The sequence below is a fragment of the Athene cunicularia genome (assembly GCF_003259725.1).
Source record: "Athene cunicularia isolate RWA chromosome 2 unlocalized genomic scaffold, athCun1 chr2_part1, whole genome shotgun sequence".
NCBI lineage: Eukaryota > Metazoa > Chordata > Aves > Strigiformes > Strigidae > Athene > Athene cunicularia.
Genome location: NW_020799095.1, coordinates 150,012,086 through 150,032,504, shown reverse-complemented (window position 1 = coordinate 150,032,504; position 20,419 = coordinate 150,012,086). Strand labels below are relative to the sequence as shown.

Genomic DNA, 20,419 nt, shown 5'->3' with positions numbered 1-20,419 from the left:
ACACCAAAGGCAGGAGAGAAACTTCCTCTCCCTGTGAAATTTGCCCCAGAAAATCCTGAGTTGTAAAGCAGAGAAACTTGTAGAACAACGCTTTACCTCTGGGTCATAAACCATCACATATATTAGGAGGGATTTTTTTTTTTTTTTCCTTGCCTGAATATGTGCTGATCTCATTCATCTTGGGAAAAGCACGGGGTGTTCTCATCCAGGCTATACCTGGCAAGCTGCATACACTGTGACAGAGGGAGCGAACTTCTGAGCAAGCTCTGCAGTGGCTGCTGCCGGGCTTCTTGTGGTTTATTTCTTGAGCGAGAGGCCGGCTTCTTCACCTGGCATTCTTGAGAGAGATGAAGGGTAAGTCAGCAAATCAGCTTCATGCACTGCAAGCATCCTCTGCTTCAGCCATGGCAGAATTAGCTCAGGTCGGGATTTGCTGGTAGCTGAGTGAGAAACGTCTGCAGGGTTTTTTCCCCTTCCACCTCCCCTGGAAGGAGAAAGCAAGCAAATGTTTTGAACGTGCTGCAAGGAGGCAGGTTGCAGGAGCTGTGGTACCCGGCATGGCTCAGCAAAGTACTGCCAGGGAAATCAACAGGGAACGTTCCTGATGCTATTTTAAACATCGGCAGAAAACTCGAGCTAGCAACGCTGAATTTGACGGGGCTGCACAAAGCCAAGAGCAGCGTCGGAGGCATGAGCTGCCTGCCGGGGTAGCAGGGATCCCACACACCGCAGAGCGAGCTGCTCCCACCGATGTGTGGGCTGCTCAGTCGGTCGGTTGGTTTGTTGATATATTGGCTAACTACGACGTTGCTTTGACATGTCAGCTGGCAAGCCGGCATCTGGATGCCTCGGTGTCACGCAGGCTCCTCCGTTTCAGCCCTGGGGAGCCCAGCTTAGACTCGCTGGCCGGGGTTAAAAATGAATCGCAGTTAAGCTGTTCAAAGGGATCCACGCTGCTGCCAACGTGAGTGCTCCACGCCTGCCAGCGCAGGTGGAAGTTGCATGTCGGTCTCCAAGGGGGGATGCAGCTTTTTGCCGGGTGTCTACTGAAAAACACCCCTGTTCTGCCAGGGCTCTCTGGAGCCTCTTGTCTCGCTTGCCTGTGAAAGGATGGAAAGGGCATGTTGTGGGATTGCTGCAGCCCGTGGGTGCTGCTGAAGGCAGTAGGCGAGATTAAAGGCGGTATCTGAGAATAAAGATACCGCAGCAACCCCTCGTTTAAGAATAAAGAATATTGCAGGTCTGGCTACTGCAGGAAATGTCCCCTTTGTAAATGGTGCTGTTTGGAGCAAGAAGAGCCATTATGCAGATTCTGCTGCAGCTCATTTTGGTCAGTTTAACTTGGGAAGAGCATGTTTGCTGGCAGGTAAAGGAGGCAGCCTGGGAGACTGGTTAGGATGCAGAATTACCAGACCAGGCTGGTGTTTCAGAATGGTATAATAATCTCAAGGCAGGGGAAGAGAGTCTGAGATGTTTTGCCTTCTTAGACAGTCAGGAGGGGAGAGATCTTACCTTAGAGGGCTCCTCTCGTCTTCATAAAATATTTTAAAAAATAAAATTTTCAGAGACAGAGCCTGTTCTGCAAAGCCCAGACACCACGATGATGGGCGCTGCTGAGACCAGCTGTCTTGCCTTCCATCTGAACGCCAGGCCTTCCCAGAAACGCTGTCTGTGCAAGCAACGCGGCTCAGCCACGGGGGCTTTTTTTAACGCCTTGTTTTGCGTGTGGGTGCGTGTGTGTGTGTCTGTGTTTGTGGGGAGGAGGTGTGAACTGCTCGTACCCCAAGTCTGACTTTGCAGCCATGGTATTGCTGTAGCTGTGATGATGGGTAATACGCAGGGCTGTGCTTTTAAAAGGAGAGCTCTGGCTGGGTGTAACATGACTATCATTCCTGATGCTTTCAGTGCTCACGGTCTCGGGCATTCCATAGCTACAACTGGTGCCTGTTTCTCAAAAGCTGGAGACAAATGCCCGGTGCTACCAGGGGACAACCTGCACTGATGCAGCAAGGATACGAGGTCTGAGTTGACACATAATTCCAGCTGGGGTGACGTAGTGAAAATGGCAAGGAGAGCAACTTGGTGGTTGATTTGGACAGGATGGAGATCAGAAAATCGCAGCGAATCTTCCTGGAGAGGAAGCAACCAGGGATCAAAAGGGAGAGATGGTGTTGGTGTGTGCTGGGACGGTTCCAGGAGCATGGAGGGGGCGAGGGTATGTAAGGCAGGGACTGCTCCCTACACTAACTCATCACCAACCGTGCTCGCCAGCAAGTGCACAAAGCCACAAATGAGGGATTTTGCGTGCTTGCAAGAAAGGGACTTTTGCTCCTTCCCCACTTCCCTATTAAACTTCGTATTGCAAACTGCTTCAGCTCTCCTTCCAGAGGGAAAAGAGCAGCTGCTGTGAAGGCTCATTTTTTAAAAGCAGTAGCACAAAGAACCTAAAGCACAACCTTCCTCCTGCATAACTTTAGGTCCCAGCGGTTGCTTCAGGACTGATCGTACCCAAACTCTTCAGCAGCTTAAGGGCACTTCCTCCGCAGAAGCAGCAGTCTGCCATGGATTGCTACTTCATTTTCTTTCACTACAGTTTTCACACTAAATTTATGGTCTGTATTATTTTGTTTAATGCTGTTGAGGACAAAGGGCCCTCTGTACTGAGCGACCCTATTAAAACATGCCTATTAAGCCTCACCCTATGAAACCACAGGGGCTGACTGCTGCAGGCTTTGGTGGCAGTTGTGCTGATGTTTCCAGTCTTGAAGATTCCAGGAACTGAGCGTAGAACAGCATTGCTATTGTCAGAAAGGCTGGAGGTCTGGTGGTAGGAGAGCAGGAACGGTGCACGAGGGAAGGCTTACAGCTCTCTGACTTGCAGGAGACCTTCCAGCTGTCCTTCACCTTCAACCTTCACCCAAGGTGGAAAAGGAGCTGGAGGGCTGCTGTCCCTTCATGGCTTGTTGGTAGTTTGTCAAGCAGGGGTTGGAAGGAGGCTCCAGCTAACAACTGGGCATTCCTGTCATTTATTTCCTCCAGCACCTCATGCTGATTCATAATCTGGGTCTCCATGAATCTCTTCATCCACCTCTGAAGGATGGGCACTGCTTTGCTTGGCAGGGGTCAGAAACTTTATAATCTGCTATTGGAGTGGGGGTAGCATTTTAGCCCTCCCACCTTCCCACCGTGAAGGGACCAAGCACCACTAGCAAAGTGGTCCCAGCTGAGCTGCTCTCCTGGACTGACATCCACAGGGCGCCTCTCTCTGCCATGAAGTCGTGTGTCAGTGCAAGCTGCTCTGAGAAGATGGATCCAGACCCAGAACTAGGCGAGGGGGATTAGATCAGACACAAAGCAAACACCTTGACAGCAGCTGCACACGTGCGCTGAAGTAACCACAGAGCCCACAGCTCCAAGACAAAAACACTAACCTGAACGGCAGCCAGATGATTATTTATGAGAATGCACCATTCTTGAGCAATTTTTCCAGCACATTCCATGCAAACAGGCTTTCCTTGAACACCACACTGCAGCATTTACCATCTCATGGCAGCTTTTTTTTCCATAACTGTAAGGGGCGGGAGGTCTCTTCACATATCACTTAGTGTCTCTATGCAGGTGAACAGAGTCTGAGCATCCTCACAGACCCCAAAACCAGCATTAAACTATTTCATATGACCAGTTCTGCTGAAGTCAGTCAAGATCCCACCTCTCCACAGATATCTAAGGCCTTCGACCTATCATATAGATATTACCAGACTAATAACATGTCCCTTCTTTTTCTTATCACCCAAATGGCCTTCCCAGGAAGGGTGTGTTGACTTTTCCCAGTTTGTGTGCAATAGATTGCACTGCAGAAGTGCCTTCAACACTGGCACTACCTATTGGTGTCTGTGATATTTTGCTAAATTATTGATGGCAAAAAAGGGATGTGTAAGGAAAATGTATAGCATCTGTCCAGTCAGGGGTGACATCCCCAAGGTGGCCTGTGTCCACTCTGACTTGCAGTTTGAGCTACTTTGAAAACAGGGAGTTTTTAAGGCATTATTTGTCCCAATTTATCAACTTCCATTGCACAACAGCACCTCAGGGCAGACAGGATGTATCACCAGATGCATTAATTGTGCTTCTTGGTTAGTGGTGAGTGATGGACATGTGCTATTTGTTCCGAAGAGAATGAAATGGCTGGAGTCTCTCCCTTCCCACATGGGAGAGCTGGAGGGATGTTTCTAGGGAGCAGCTCTGCTCCTTGGCAGACACTCCTTTTTGATCCGAGCTTGCAATCTCATCAGGGCCCTCATTTCTGTGTGAAGGAGGGAAGGGGAAGCAAAAGTAGCACTGTCTCCTCTGCGAGTCTGACCCTTGGTACCCTCTACCAAGCGTAGAAAAGCAGCAGAAATACTGTATTTATTGCAGACAGTCTAACAAAAATTTCTCATGTTTTCTTATTCAGTAGAAAACTGATATTCTGATTCTTCCTTGATCAAATTTGATCACTCTGAAAAGTTAATTCATTTTAACCTGCCAAAAAAGGACTGGGGGGTATAAAACCTGAGTCAAAAGAAAAATCAAACAAACAAACGAACAAAAAAGAGTAGAAATTGAGTATTTTCCTTATTTGCAAAGTGACGCACTAAATAATGCTTGGAAGTAGCAAATGCCAAGGGAAAACTGTTTTATTACACAGTGTCACAAAGGAAAGAAGCAGCGAATCCTACAGTCATGCAAAAGTGGATTGAGCCCTGTCCCTGTGCCACGCTGGAGTCAGACTGAGTAACCTGCTAGGTCTCCTGTACACGTCCTTTCAGACCTATTTTGGGGTATTTGACATGATCCTCAGCATTGTCAGACACGGCAGCAGCTTCTGGCTGGGATCACAACTGTGTCACTAGCAGGGGACTCCTGTATTTGGCTGATGTATTCATGAACATTGAGCAAATATCTGCTAGGAAAGGGAGAGGATGAGCCGGGTTTTTTCTCAGTTTGTGGTCCGTGGGCCACCCATCACTGCCACAGGACACACTGTGCTTTGGCAGGGAGGAGAGGGAGTTTCAGATAACAACTCTCACACACACAAGCCAACAGAGAAAACAATGATAAACACACAAATTAAAATGCAGCTTAACTTTGCTTTAGCAACCTGTGAAAACCACAGCAGCGGTACTGCACAAGGGGGGATTTGCACACTTAAGTCCAAAGATTAAGTGGCCACAGGAGTGAAAAAACCTTGACAACTGCTAATATATTACGCAGTTCTTGTCTGAACATCCTGAGCATCTGAATTTTCCCCTTAGTGAGCTGCATTAGGCTGCAGAGCAGCCGGCTATCGGGAAGCTTTGGCAGTAACGGTGGAGAGGCTGGATGCTCTTGGCATCCCTTTTGACAAGTCTATTGTGCAGATGAGTTCGCAGAGCCACGCAGGGTACCGAGGAGAACAGTGGCCTCTTCTGCAACCGGGCAAGAGCTGTGGCTCTCCACACGTTGTACGGTATCCGCTTCAGCCTCCGGCACAAAGCCCTGTGAGCAACGGAGCCGGGACCACGTTGCCTCTTTGTATGAAGTTTGGGCAGACACATCCAGGTCACTTGCTCCAGACAGCATTCACGACCTGTGTTTTTACCATCTTCCAGTTGCCCAGAGGGGAGCTCGGAGCCTTGGCAGCAGCCCTACCACTGTCGTCAGGGTCCCTGGGCTGCGCTGCCTGCTGGAGCATGGCCGGAGCGTGTGGCAGCTCAGGCACTTGGGAAGAGGCCACCACATCCTGCTTGGATGTGATGAGCCTCACGCCACGATGCCTTTTGGGTTCATTTAGGCACACAGCTCATTCTTCACTGGCTGAAGGGAGATCCAAGAACAGGATTTAGCTGTAGCCCATCCTCCCTTTTCTTCTCCTCCTTGATCCTCTAAGAGGAATAAAGGCAAAGGAGAATGGAGGTCACCCATGGCCAAGACAAGTCCACCCTAATCTCCCTCTGGAGCCTTGGTGGAGTCCAGCATTCAAGCTCTGGGAATTATTGAAAATGGATAAGTGAGCAGGAAAGGCCAGATTCTGGTAGCTGTGAAAAGGAGAGGCACACTTTACCCACGCCATCGAGAGAAAGGTGAGGGTTTCCCCCTGCTCCCGGGCTTTGGACACTAAGGTGCATGGGCTGACAGACTGGAATACAAAAGGCTGTGCCACTCTTCTTCTGGGGCTAACAGGGAGGGACAGCACTGGAGAAAACACAAGGGCTTGAGGATGATGCTTGAGGGTTCACACTCATGGGGGAAGCTCACTTCTGTGCATACTCCTGTGCTTGCTCCTGTGGCATTATTATGCCTTGTATGCATTTGAGAGAGAAATAATAACTGTCTGATAGTCCATTCTTCCAGCAGATCTTCCCTTTTGTTTCTGAGGCCATCTCAAAAAAGACTTTGCCATCCTGGAGAGAGAACCAAAAGTGCAGGATCAGCAAAAAAAGATGAACTTGCTGCGAGTAAACTTGACACCCTCTGCAACATCCAAGAGACTGGAAACTTAATTTGCTTTGTTTCTACACAACTAATCAATTGAAACCAATCAATGAAAGACTGTGGGTTAGCATGTTCCTGCCTCCACCCCGCGGGCTGGTGGTGCCACCCGATCAGCAGATCAGGGTTAGCACACATGCTAACACACACACAGGCACACCCTCCTCCAGTGACATCCCTCCCGCAAGCTTGTTTTGGCTCTCAGTAATGGAAAGCCTGTTCAAAGAAATCAGTCCAGGTGATGTGACATCTCATGGATGTCTAATTATTACCTACAGCTCAGCCTGGATAAAACAGATTTTTTGATATCCCTTTTCTCCCAAGCCTTCTCCCTAGATCTTCTAAAAACACAGTGGGCAATATGTTATCTGCCATGCAGACACAGCTCCTGAGTGCCACCTCATCCCTCTCTTTCAAGGTCCATGACTTTAGGCTGCAGTTAAACCCTGTGGATTTTTTCAAGCTCAGCTTCTCCAGCCCTGCAGGTAAATCTCTTGCACGCCTCTTCCTTCCTTTGTTTCTAAAGTACATTCCATGGGCCCCGATCAGGCTTCACTCTTACACAGTAATTCAGGATGCTACCATGGAGATTTTTCTCCTAACCTCTCCTTTTGTCTTGCTTCCCAGTCAGCATCCCTCCACTGGCTGCTCCCTTCGCATAACAACAATCTCAGATCTTCACTCTCAAAGCCCTGTGACTTCTCTGACCATGGCCATTACCCCCAGCAACCAACCCACGAAGGCAACCAACCTCCTCACACTTTCTACCACATGTCTTTGGAAGGGTTCCTCAGAAAGATCCAACAATCAACCCCATGACAGCCCCCCCAGTCTGTGGTAGAAACCCATCTTTGCCCCCAGTGACTGCACAATGGTCAGGTTGCCACACAACATACTGGCAAACATCACTTTCCTTCCTCGGTTTCCCCCGTTTGCCTGAGCCCACACATTTTTCTATGTCTTAATCTTGGAAGGTTTTGTTGTGTAGCACACTTAGCCCAGCTGCAGCTTCTCGTCCTGTGGCAACAAAAACCAGGAATAATAATAGCAAGGTGATGATTCATTAAAACCAATAACCTCAATAATTAGGCTTACTTAACATTTCCAATTGTATAAACAACTGAAAAAAAACCAAACCAAACCTTAAGCTTTTCCAATATTTTTTACTTCTCACACAGAAACTGTCAGTATTGGGCACTTGTCTCAGTCATATCTCCTCTCTACACAACAGTAAATTCGTAGAGTGAGGTGAAACCTTTATATTGCCCATATTCTGTTAGTGCTAAACACTCTCCAGCGCCTCTTTGCAAGGAGGAGCCCAGCTGCAGCCTTGCCTTGGTGCTGACACTGTTCCAGCTGATGTTGCTATAGGGGGAAAAAAAAAAAAAAAAGGCAGAACTGTCCAAGTTTCAAGTTCCTGAAAAATCTGTTTAAATCAGCAGGGATAGAGTCTGGATGCAAATTTCTCTCCAGATCTGATGCTCAGTGGGTGAATCTCTGCCATCCACCACTGCGTTCAGCTGCTGCTGGCTGAAGTTGTACCCTGGGTACAGACTCCCTCTCTGCTACCCCCTGCTACCTGCCCCTCTCTAAATAACCCTCCTGCCCACTGCCTCTTCTCAGAGACAGAGAATGAGGTGCAGACCAAGACAAGAGCTGCCCATGGGACTAAGAGAGGGTGTCTGTGGGATAAACAGCCATCAGAAGTAGGAGAGCACTTGGGATAAGGCACCTGAGGGACAGATGGGCAGGTAGCCTGGGGGCAACGGGGCAAACTGACTGGGACAAGGTGGCTGGTGAGATAAGGAGCAGTCCTGACTGCAGAGGAGACAAGGAGCCAAAGGAAGATATAAGACGACTGAGCTGAAAAGGGAATTGAAAGGACCAAACTGGGAAGAGAGGTGGGCATCAGATCCCTGAGCAGAGCCTCACCCTCCACTCCTCCTTTCTCTGTCCTCCTCCCTGCATTTCGGGAGCACCAGAACCTTGCGTTCAGTTAACTGCAAAAGATCTCAGTACCCTGCAGCTCCCAGGCAGACTGGCAGCAGGAGCGGCTGCTGAACCAGTGCTACCCTGGAAATGGCTGCTTAGACCCCAGCAGGGCAACTGCCCTGATGCCAGCTTTGGGGAAGCCATTATGTAGCCAAGACTTCAAGAATCACAGAATCACAGAATCGTCTAGCTTGGAAAGGACCTTGAAGATCATCCAGTCCAACCATCAACCCAACATCAACATTTCCAAACTCCCCCAGATCCCTCAGCGCTGTGTCAACCCGACTCTTCAACTCCTCCAGGGATGGGGACTCCACCACCTCCCTGGGCAGCCCATTCCAACACCCAACAGCCCCTTCTGCAAAGAAATGCTTCCTAATACCGAGAGAACTTTGACCTCCAGGCTGTCAAACCTGTCCTACAAACCTGTCCTATAGCCCTCAACCCCCCCAAAAAAAACCCCAGTGAATACAATAATTTGGTGTTAAAAATGGAAAGTGCTTATGGAGAGAGATCAGCTTGCTTTGTTACACAGTTGTATGTTCTAGGGTTCCTTTTGATGTAAATGTGTGAAATTACACATTTATTGCAAGATTCAAATGTAGCCATGGCAACATGATTATCAAACAGTTGCATATGGAAGTGTAAATCCATACAGGTTTCTGGCTGGCAAGATTAAACTGCCCAGTGACAGGCCTCAATGTACGCCAAACCCAGGCTCTCCATGCCCAAAAAGAATCAGTTCTGGCTTTTGTGCCTGGGAAAATTTCATTTCTTTGCATCCGCATTGTCTCCATTCAGCTGGGCTGACCACCAAGCGGATGCAGAAGGGCAGCTAAAGAAGCCATCATGCATCTCCCTGCACGCTGCTACATGGGGCAGTGCTGCCTTCAACAGAATCACAGAATCATCAAGGTTGGAAAAGACCTTGAAGATCACCTAGTCCAACCATTAACCTCACATGGACAGTTCTCAACAAGACTGGTTTAAACAAACTCCTTTGCTCAGCCTTGCAGGGGACAAGAAGAGTTCAGCCAGGAGCTGTGTCTCTGAAGAGCAGGTTTAAGTTACACCTCGGGCAATCGTCAGGCTGTATTCATAGATTTATGTGCAAGAAAAAAGGCCGGGCAGCCAATGACACCGTGCTTGGAGCAGCCAGGGTATTCCCCCACCCACAGCGTGCTCATGTGACATGGATCTGGTGACATCCAAAGAGGGGACAAGCAAAGCTGGCATGTGTGCTGGCTGCGAGTAGGAAAAAGCTGTGCCCTTACAGCCTCAAAACCATGACCTTGATGGCCATTCCTTGGAAACAGGGCCTGTCAATTAGAGCCATAGTATTGCAGCCAAGAAAAGTCTGTCAGTCTTCTGCCTTCTCCCCTAGACACGAGGCAGGCTCCAAAACCTCACACAGTGGTGTCTGCACATAGGCTGTGCTCAGCTCAGAGTCCTGTTGTGTCCAGAGTGATGGGTATATCATCAGGTGGACTGTGAAACAACCACAAGACTGTTATTAAAGGAAAAAGAAAAAAAAAAGAAGAAAAAAAAAAAAAAAGAAAAAAAAAAAACAGCCCAGTGGGGAGGAACTAAATGACTAAATGTTTTAAATAGACACTCAAAGTTTGGCAGAATCTGGCTGTAAATGAAAACAGAGTAGTGGAAATGCACAAATTTGTCCTTGGTTTGCTTTTTCCCAGAGACTTGAGGTGGCTCTTTCACTGAGAAACATAAAAGTAGGGCAGAGTCCTCCAGCAGGCACCCGGGAGGTGTTCAGAGCCCTGAAGTTTGGGGCAGGAGCCCTGGCATCATCTCTGTAATCAGCAGAAAAGCAGGTTCTCTCCACAACAGTGTGGTGATCCGCTTAGTCGGACACCTAAAAAACCTGATGGCAATGTCCCCACGCTGCCACATAGGAATTCACAGGATGGCTTCCTCAGTAGGATGTTCCTATACTTAATTAACCTCTGATCCTTATTTCCAGCAACAACATCTCTTGTTTCTGTCTCCAGCAAACAGCTCTTACAGCACTTTGACTAATAGATTAGAGTCTGCTCAAACCTGGCACCTTCTTCTGCCCTCGGTATTTCTGGGGACCCATCAAATCCCTTTTAACCTTCCCTCCTGCAAGGCAATCACACCAGAGATCCACCACGCTCTTGTTTCCAAACCTTCCAAGTATGTAACGTTCCAGATCAACTGTCCTCCTCAAGTTTCTTTCTCCGCATTGGGAGGTTTTATAGCAGAATGTCTTTAATTTCTCTCATAGACTATTTTAAATAGTACCGTTTTACAGGAAATTTTTGTCTTGAAAAAAATACAGGTTTTTGTCACTAAAGCCCTTTCTCAGTCAACACAAGGCTTTTGATTTTAAAAAGTGACAAATATTGGTGCTTAATTTTTAAAAAAGATCCATTTCCCCGAGCTGTTTTAGAAAAATAATAAAAACTATTGCTGTGCTAATTGCTATTACCCAAACAATCTTCACATCACCTCCTGCCCGTGGCCATGCAGATAACCGGTCCTTCTGCACACAGACTTGCCCTTCCAGGCTGCAGCAGTTTTTTAAGTGTCTGATTTTTGATTAGCCATGAATTATTGCTAAAATAAAGGCCCTGCCATTAGCGTTGCCTGATGCAATGCCCCGACTCCTGCGACATGGGAGTGCCGGGTGCTGCCAAGCCATCCAAGCCACGCTGCCACGGCAGAAAATGGACCAAAGCCCTTGGAGAGGGGAGGCGAAGATGTTGCCCGCACCTCCTCGTTCCGCTCACTGCACCACCGCCCTTTGTAGTCCTCTGATCTCCGTAACTGGAGAATACTAATGGCAGCACTGGAGTCTGAAGTGGCTTAAAGGTTTTATTTTATTGCTGGATTAGGGCTGGGAGGGTATGAGATCTGCCGGTGCTCGGCTCAGAGCAAGTCAAGAGCTTTCTGCTGCTCGCAGACATGAGTATGCTGAATGTACCGGCCTGCCGTGCGACAGCCCAGCTAACTGCTTTTATGAATGGAGTTTAAAACAACAGATGCCGTGAAGCTGTTGCTAAGAAGCCTTTTTTTCTTTTCTTTTTTTTTTTTCCGGTGTCCTGACTGCTCTGGCCAATATAAGCCCCAGTGCTCCCAAGCACTGCACAGCCCTGAAATCAAGGAAGCGGGCAGGAAAAGAAAAGCACAGGTTTCTCTATCTGTGCTCTGCCTGCGTTTAGTTGAGCAATTATACAATTCCAGATATGTGATTATTCCTGGCAAGGTTTATTCATCTCATGGGAGACTTCTGGAATAACACGGTGCTTTTGTAGGGAGTGTCAACCACCAGGCAAACACGCTTTCCAGATCTGATTTTTTTTTTTTTTTTTAAATATGTAAGTAATTGTTTCTTTACAGTTTGGTCTTTGCCTTCTAATGACTCATATTTCTACCTTGTCAGCTTTCAGCACAGGCCCTGCCCTCCCTCCCAGTACTACAGTCCTCCCAGATCTCACTCACTGTGCCAGGTCACCCAGGGTGAAATCGTGAAAGATGAGAATCCATTTTGCCGGCACCCTGAGCAGATGTTCTGCTTACGGGGGCTGCTTTTAGGGGGGTGCAGAAGCTGCGGGCACAGCAGTCAGAAGGCATAAAACTGAGGCACAAGCCTGCCTCTAATACATTCCAATAGCGGTCTGTCTGTGGTTTATTATTTGGACAAATCCAGATGCATTTTCACGGAGACAGTGACAGACTGATCCCCAGCACTGCTTCTGTGCCAAGTGTCTCATTGCTGTTCCAGCCTCCTGCAGTGCAAAAGTTCTCTTCAAAATAAAGAGGAAGAAAGCTTAAACATTCATAAAACTAATTCTTCAGCTTTCATCTCAGTGAAATATGAAAGCATCTTTTTAAGAGAGGTTGGGGTGGGTTTTTTTGGTGTTTAACTTTTCCCCTTTCACTCCTCTCCAAAAAATGTATTCAACTTGAGGCAGGGAACAATTGTGGAAAACTTCAGGCTGAATGGTTCAAGCATGGCCAACTTGTAAAGTAATTGGAAACATAGAAAGGAAAATGTTTGGCAACATGGGATAAAAGGTGCTATCTAAGTGGAGTATTCATTTTTAGTGTAAACTCTCCTCTCTCTGATATGTTAATTGTGTTTTGCCTGATCCCTTGACAGTTCATTAATTTTTTTCCAATTGCAGGCTGTTGAGTGCAGATAAATTTCAGGCTATTATGGGAACACCCTAGAAGTTTGTATAGAAAGGAAACTCTCTGTTTCCTGTATCATCCTTCTGGGGATCTTGAAAGAGTTCACAAAAGCCACTTAACCAAACTTTCTTTGCTGGATAACGGAAGGAAAGGAAACTGTGAACAAGCAAACAACACTCAATTCCATGAGACAAGAGATACTCATAGGTCATTAGAGAGAAAGTAAAGTCAATGAATGCAACACACACACACACAGAGAAACTATCTTGTACTCTGACAGTAACGGGAATTTCTGTACCTATGCACTATATCTGATCTATAAAAAGGTAAATCATGCAAAGTGCCAGTGAGACGGGTGGTGGAATATCTGTCCCTATAAGGCGTGAAATCTTTTAGCAATTTTTTGCAGTTTAAATAATATACCACGGGCTGAGTTGGAAATGGTCGTGGATCAGTTGAACAGCTTCACTTTCTTCCTGTCATTAACAGCACGGTTGCCAGAGGTCTGCTACAACCAGCTCTGTATTTTTTGTCACGTACAGATCGAAAACAAAGGTCTGAACAGCTGTGAGTTTTCTGGGGGCTGGCTTCGAGCGCGGAATTCAGACAGAGCTCAGAGGACTGGGACAAAACACAGCCTCAGGTGCCCAAGTGCAGCCTCTGCCTCTGAGCCCTGGAAATATGAGGACTCCAATTTATAGGGTTGTCCCTGTTTCTGAATTTTATGCCAGTTTTCTAAGGATGTGAGGTTGGTCCAACAGTATGCCTCCTTTGCTGACAATTTTTAAACCTCTTGGCTTCAGCTGCATTTCAGAGGGAGCTCAGAATCGCAGAGTGGGTGAAAAGCTGCAAGCTTGTTAGAATAAGTGCTTAGAGGAGGAGATTTGCAAGTGCCTCATCTGGAATACAGATTTTGTGGTATTTGATATGAGTAAATCCACTAGGTGAAGAGATCTTGTATCCGCTTAAACCACAGGAAGACCTCTGGTTGAAGTTTGCAGCCGACAGCAAAGCACAGACCTGTAGGAAGAAATAGTTTGGGGGAATACTTCATTAGCAGTAAGCAGGGCAGAGCGGGGGGGAGGAAGTGAAAGAGAAAGCAGTACAGCAGCATCTCTCATTTCTGGGAAGTGAGGTTCAAAACAAGGCAGAAGGGATGACAGAAAGCTGACATCCCCTACGAAACCCACTCGTCCCTCTCAGAAGGGAAAGAGTTTCTACAGCATGCTGACTGAAGATCAATATGAAAGGACAAGGCCATCTGACAGGTGATTTCCAGGACTACCACGAGAAAAAGAAATAGATTTCAGCTCCATTCAGTGCCCCACAGTCCCCGAACACTGTTCTGAGCTTCTCCAGCCATGCTCCAACCACAGCCTCCCCAGACCACACTGAGAGGTTGTGGAGAACAGTGTTCCTCATCAGGTGTCAAAAAATAAACCTCTAAAGGCAATGTCATGGGCTTGCTGGGCGTCTCAGAAAGGAGGTGAACTATGGAGCCAGCACCAGCAGGTCTCCAGTTCGAGTCTGATAGATGATAAGAAAAAGCAGGAGGTGGATGATGTATGCTCTGTACCTGTCATGTCATCGAAGAGAGGATTTCTGTCTCCAAGGGCACTGACTGGCAATTTTTGAAAGGCATTTAAGAAAATATCAATTGTGAAAACATTTTTTCTGGCAGATTTTGCAACATATGCTTCTGGTCTGACCAAAACCACTAACAAAGGGGGAAAAAAAAAAAAAAAAAAAAAGAGCAAGGAAAATACATGAAACTTTCACCAGCAGGAAAAAAATTATTTTGTTCAAATTTGCAGCAATCCATTCAGGCCAGTTCTTGTTTAATTGGGACTGGGGAGGGCCTTTTCTTGGCAGAAATACAACCGATTACTCGACAGGAAAAATCCAAACTCCTCAAAAACATTTCTCCTGGCCTCTTAAAGTTCTCCGCAGCAACAGTGCTTCCCTGGGGAGCTTGTTAAACTTCCCATATAACCTCATTGCTAGGAACTTTCTCTCTTCTCAATTTTATTAACTCCTTTGTCTAAAGCCGTAACCTCTCTAGTCTGCTCTCAAGGTTGCAAATATTCTCCATTCAAATGCTTTCGGAGCTTCTGTCGTGTTTCTGTGCTCTGGCCCAGGTGAGTGCTAAAATGTCCTTACGGAGAGTATCTGTCTGCACCCAGTGTAAATGCATCACCAGTCCAGAAAAAGAGGCTGAGACCCATTCAAGAAGAAAGGATCTTTATTTCAGTTCTGATATGTTCAGCAAATATTCCCTGCTGCATTTCATTCACTAATAATAGGAGAGAAAAGAAAAAAACAAAACAAACAATACAGTAATACAAAACTTTTGATCCTGCCAAAGCAGCCCTGGGTCTTTGAGGTACTTACATCAGGAGCTGAGTTGCCAGGATCCCTTTATAAATAAGGGAAGAAGCTGCTGAACTGATAGGATTGTCCAAGTAAGTAGAGCAGCAGGAAAGCATGTCCCTATTACCTTCTGGGTTTCTTTGCTGTTGGCACAGTATTCACACACAGCTCTACAAAAGAGCAGTGCCACCTCCACATCCCCTTCCAGCACGTTCTGTCGTAGCCCTGGGAAGATCTGGAAAGGGTCTGGGGAAGATGATGAAATTGCTTGAGAAGGAACCAGGACATGCAGCTGTTTTTATAGGAGCTGGAAGTGAGAACTGGAGGGTGATTTACCCTCGAGTACTGCATCCAGCTCTGGAGCTCTCAGCACAGGAAAGACATGGACCTGTTGGAGCCAGTCCAGAGGATGCCACAAAAATGATCTGATGGCTGGAACATCACTCCTATGAGGACAGGCTGCGAGAGTTGGGGGTGTTCAGCCTGGAGAAGGCTCTGGGGAGACCTTAGAGTGGCCTCCCAGTACTTAAAGGGGGCCTGTAAAATGGGAGAGACTTTTTAGTAGGGCCTGTTGCAAGAGGACAAGGGGTAATAGTTTTAAATCAAAAGAGGGTAGATTCAGAACAGATTTAAGGAAGAAATTTTTTACAGTGAGTGTAGTAAAACACTGGACCAGGTTGCCCAGAGAGGTGGTAGATGACCCATCCCTGAGGTATTCACAGTCAGGTTTCCAGGGCTCTAAGCAACCTGATGTAGGTGAAGATGTCCCTGCTCATTGCATCTGTGGACCATTAAAGGTCTTTTCCAACCCAAATTGTTCTACGATTCCATGATACCCTGAGAGAGACAATATTATGTGAAAGGGCCTGACCATTACTTGCCAGCTTCTGCAAGCTGAAACAAGGTTTAGGACCGCTGCATGAGTCAGTGTGTGTGGTTTATCCAGCAGAAAAGTATTCCTTCTTTTTATGTAGGGTGTCCCACCAAATCAGCTAGATGAACTGACTCATCCCGAGCATATACAATCACCAGATGAAAAGGAAAGGAAAAGTTTCTCCTTTTGGGAGAAAATAGCTTTAAAATCATTTTAGCTGTAAAGTGAAACTAGACCCCAGCAACAGCAGTGCCCGGTATTGACCCTGTGCTTCAGGTAGAGGGACCTCCCCAAATCAAACTGCATGACAACTGATGACTGGGGTGATATTCAGTTCTAGGAAAAGGGAGAAATTGTTGAACAGAACTGTTCTGAGTTAATTTCAAAAACTGTGACTATGTCAGTGTTCGCCCAGCTTTTAGGGGGAAAGCAATAAAAGAACCCTAAAAAAACTCAGTATTTTGCTGGGATTTTAATTTCCACTCCAGTCAACTTTGGACTTTAGAAATGCATTTTATTTTTTCCTCCAAGTTTAAAATTCATTTCACATGAAGCACTTTGGGGCTGCAGTTGTTTGACTGTGTTTGGAAAGTCAACCAGTTAGAATCACCCAACTCATTTCAGTTTCTCGGTCACAACTACAACAACAGTGTGCTTGGGGTTATTCTTGAAACTTGGGTTGCTTAAGTCATTTAAATAGATTTCTATTTCAGAAACAAAATGAGAGCCAACAATTTCACAATTAAAAGCTCAAGGGCTACAAAACTTGGCTTCACCTAAGACTCTTAACATTGTTTTTATTATCTTAATCACTAGGTTCTTTACATACTAATTTTCCATCCCATTGCCAACCGGTGCCAATCCAACCCGCTTTTCCATCACCCAGGTGAGTGTTACTCATGTTTTCAGGGGGATGTAAAAAACCCCTGAATATAGTCAGCACAACAGTGTCTATTTTTGTGCCTGCTCATGGACCTCTGCTAACACTGAGTCATCGCTGCAGAAGTCACTAGCTTAGATGTAGCTCCTTCTGAGTTGTCTCCTAGGATCTTCCAAAAATACAGAGAACACTGCCCGTTTTCCAGATGCAGTTTTGATGACACAGGGGTAAACAATTTGAAATCCTGTCTATGCTGGGACCCAGAATATTGCAAACACCGATTAGATACGTGACCAATTAGGCAAGGGGAGAGATGAGATAAATCACAACACGTGGTTGTAACAGGCCTTAGCAGAGCAGAGTAAAGCGAGTCCTCAGCGAAGGCTAGAGAGGCTTCAGATCCCACCTGGGTGATCAAAACAGACGTGCCCGATAACACCTGCATAGTTTGAATCCAGCTGTAGCTAAAAGGCTGCAAAACAAGAAGGCAGTGTGACTAGAGATAAATGCTCAGTTAACTAGAGGTCATGTTTTAGTGTCTAGAGCTATAAACTAAGCATTTGTGTTGTGTGACCAGATACAATACGGTACTTTATTCGGCACTGGACTAGCCCAACTGACATCATCTATAAATTAATCCATGAAACATTGTGTTGTTATGAGAGAGCATTAGGGAACCAAGATCTCTCAGGTGAGACTTCAGTAAAGTTGGCTTTTGGGTGGGCTGCAGGAGCCTGTGCAGCCAGAAAACTAACTGGTCTTTTTTTTCTGTATTCACCAGTGTAAACTGGCAACAGTACTGGCCAGCTTTCTCCAGGGTAAGGCAAATGTCAATGAAGTCACTTGAAAATCATCTCAGACTTAAAGAGCCTTCTGTACTTCAGGCATTGGTTCAGGATTTTGGGTCTTTGCAAACCCAAGACGATGAAAATTTATCCGTTTTTCAATTTGGCTTTGAGGGAAAATAGAGAGACCAAAGTACACACATCCCTGTGCAGCAATGGAAACCTCATAAACATCATAGTCATGGTTTAATATGAGGCAGCTTGGAAGGAAAACTGACTAATCTCAGCTCATTGCCCAAGTGGAGAGAAACAGAAAGAGTAAATAGCATAAAAAGTAAGAGATTCTGGTCTCTCCATTGCAAGGGGAGAAGTGACTGAACCGAACAAGCCCTGCAGTTCTCAAATGCTGTCTAGCAGCATTTTAACTGCTTTTGGCACTTAGGTGAGGATTGAAAGCCACAGTTCTTGAAGGCCTATCAAGTCATCCCTTGTCAACTATAAACTGCACTGGAGCTTAATTATTTTGCAGTTTTATTGTGAAGATAATTATAGACCACATAAATTCAAGAGGCAGGATAATTTTTGCAGCCATTAATACCACTTTTTAGCTGTGCAATCCAGGAAAATAATAATAGGGAACTCTCATTCTTCAAGGCTTGAACTCATGAGGAGACCTCCCAAGTGGCAGCAGCAGCAAACGCATCTTACAGGCTGTATTAGCCTCTTGCCAACGTAACTGCTCTCAGTCTGAGCCTCCACCACGAGCTGTTTATTTTCTATATGGGGATGGTGTGGGAAGGTATAGCTACTGCTTTTACTCCAGGTTTCAGCTCAGGAGAAGGGCAAAGAGACCCCACACCTGCACTGCCCTGTTTGCTTAGGACTGTTGACTTTGCTCTAGGGTGACAGGAACCAGCTGGCTCCAGATGAGTAAACTTTGGGCTCAAGACAGGGCAAAGGGCAGGGTCACAGTCTATAGCTGCAGCCATTTGGATCTCAGAATTCAAACTCAGTTTTGGCTACCACAGGCAGCCTAAACTGACCAGCAAACCTGCCTGTCTGGGTCCCAGTCACACACTCACACACAAGCATCCTGCTAGTCCATGAGACCTTCTGAAGACTTGTCTGCATCCAGACAAAACACCTTTGGTTGGCTTGCCGCAAGTCTACAGGCATCATCCAACAGGCAGAAACCAGAAGCATCCCAATGCTTTTAGGAAAAAAAAAATAAACAAAACCAAACAACAAAACATCAAGGGACATGGGCCATTTTACGCATTAAAGTTCCAGCATCTGCTGGGGGAGAGTAGGAAGAAGGATAAACAGCAGTTTGAAGCACAGAGCACAGAGCTTCCCATCAGATATCTCACCCTTTGTGAGAGATACCCTGGGGATAAGTTACAGGCCAAATGTGAAAAAGTTGAGACTCATTTTTCATGTCCTGTTTACAAATGTCCTGACTGGAAGACCTCACCTGGGCTACTGGATGCTCAGATTTGCTTCAAGTCTGGCCTCAGGCTTCCCAAACCCATGGCCACTCCCCATTAGGAGACACCTCTAAGAGTTGGCCGTGTCAAACATCATTAAGTCTGAAAGCAAGTCAAAACAATCCCGAGGGCTTCTGTCTATTCAGATGAAGAATTACCTTTTTTTTAAAAAAAAAAAAAAAAAAGTCAAAAAAAAAAAAAAAGTCACAGCTTTCAAGGGTTTAGGAGCAGCAGCAGTCTCATGAGGTTTGGATAATCTAGGAATTCCGGCGTTTCATATAAAGCAGTTCACACTAGATCTGAGCACTGGCAAACAGTCAGCTAAATCCATTATCGCATGATAATGCTCAAACATTTCATTAATTCCTAACCAGCTGTCCTCTGCTCCCTTACCCCTTTCATCACACAAACATTTCTTTAACAGTCTGAGGGAGGGGAGAGGGAGGATCAGACGCAGCCTCGTAAAATTCCTTCACCCGCTTTGCCTGCGGCAAGTTATTTCTTTTGACACGCATGTAAAATAATATTGGGGGTGTTGTTTGTTTGGCTTGGCTGGATGGTAAATTTTCATAACAATTTTGTAAGCCAAGTACCTGTGAAATAGAGAGAACTCAGGGCAGCTTGTTGATGACCCTGCCGCCTGGTTAATTAACATATCTCATTAAATAGGGAAGACCCCTTGCTCTAATTTCTATGCCAAGACAGAGGGCAAGGCTTATAGAGCAGGATATTGCTCTCCAGTGTCCAGAGGTCCCATAGATTTATTTTTTTCTTAAAGTCCTTGGGTACTACATGCCAAACAAACCAGTGGAAGCAAGGATAACTGAGGGATCAGTACCTTGGGGGTTTCTCCAACTATGTGACTCACAAAATGGAAACATGCATACTAAGAGTCACAGAGAGATTTTTAAGGTGACTTCTGGATACTTTCTTTATGGAAGGCTCTTGCTGAAGTGCCCCAACTCTAGGGACGGACTGAGGACCAGGACTCACAAACACCCCTCTTCTGAGGGTCCTGCTACAGGCAGACCCTCACGAACACCAGGAAGGAGAACGTGTCTTCAACCTCGCTCTCAACCACAGTTTAGGGGATTTTCTCCCAGTCCCACAAACATCAGTCCCTCTCCCGGGCAAACATAGCACACGTCTGGACAGCACATCAGTCTCTTGACTGACACTGACTCTTTCCCTGCCAAGACTTGAGGATGCGTTTATTTATTATGGGCTAAATATTTGGAGTTGAGTAAGAACCTCAGAGGGAAAAGGTGGGTCTGCTTCCTTGATTTTTTTTTCCACTCCCTCACTCCTGCTCTAAAAAAATTGGATTTTTCAAAGTAAAATATTT

General features: G+C 46.2%; 1 protein-coding gene across 1 annotated transcript in view; it reads left to right on the top strand.

Moving 5' to 3' along the window:
* Window positions 1-252: 252 nt before the first annotated feature.
* The window catches only part of SLC45A4 (solute carrier family 45 member 4), an 87,060-nt gene continuing 66,893 nt past the window's right edge, over window positions 253-20,419 (top strand). The window contains exon 1 of the mRNA XM_026842666.1: window positions 253-354. The gene's annotated coding sequence lies outside the window, so the exon portion shown is untranslated. The remainder of the gene's footprint in view (window positions 355-20,419) is intronic.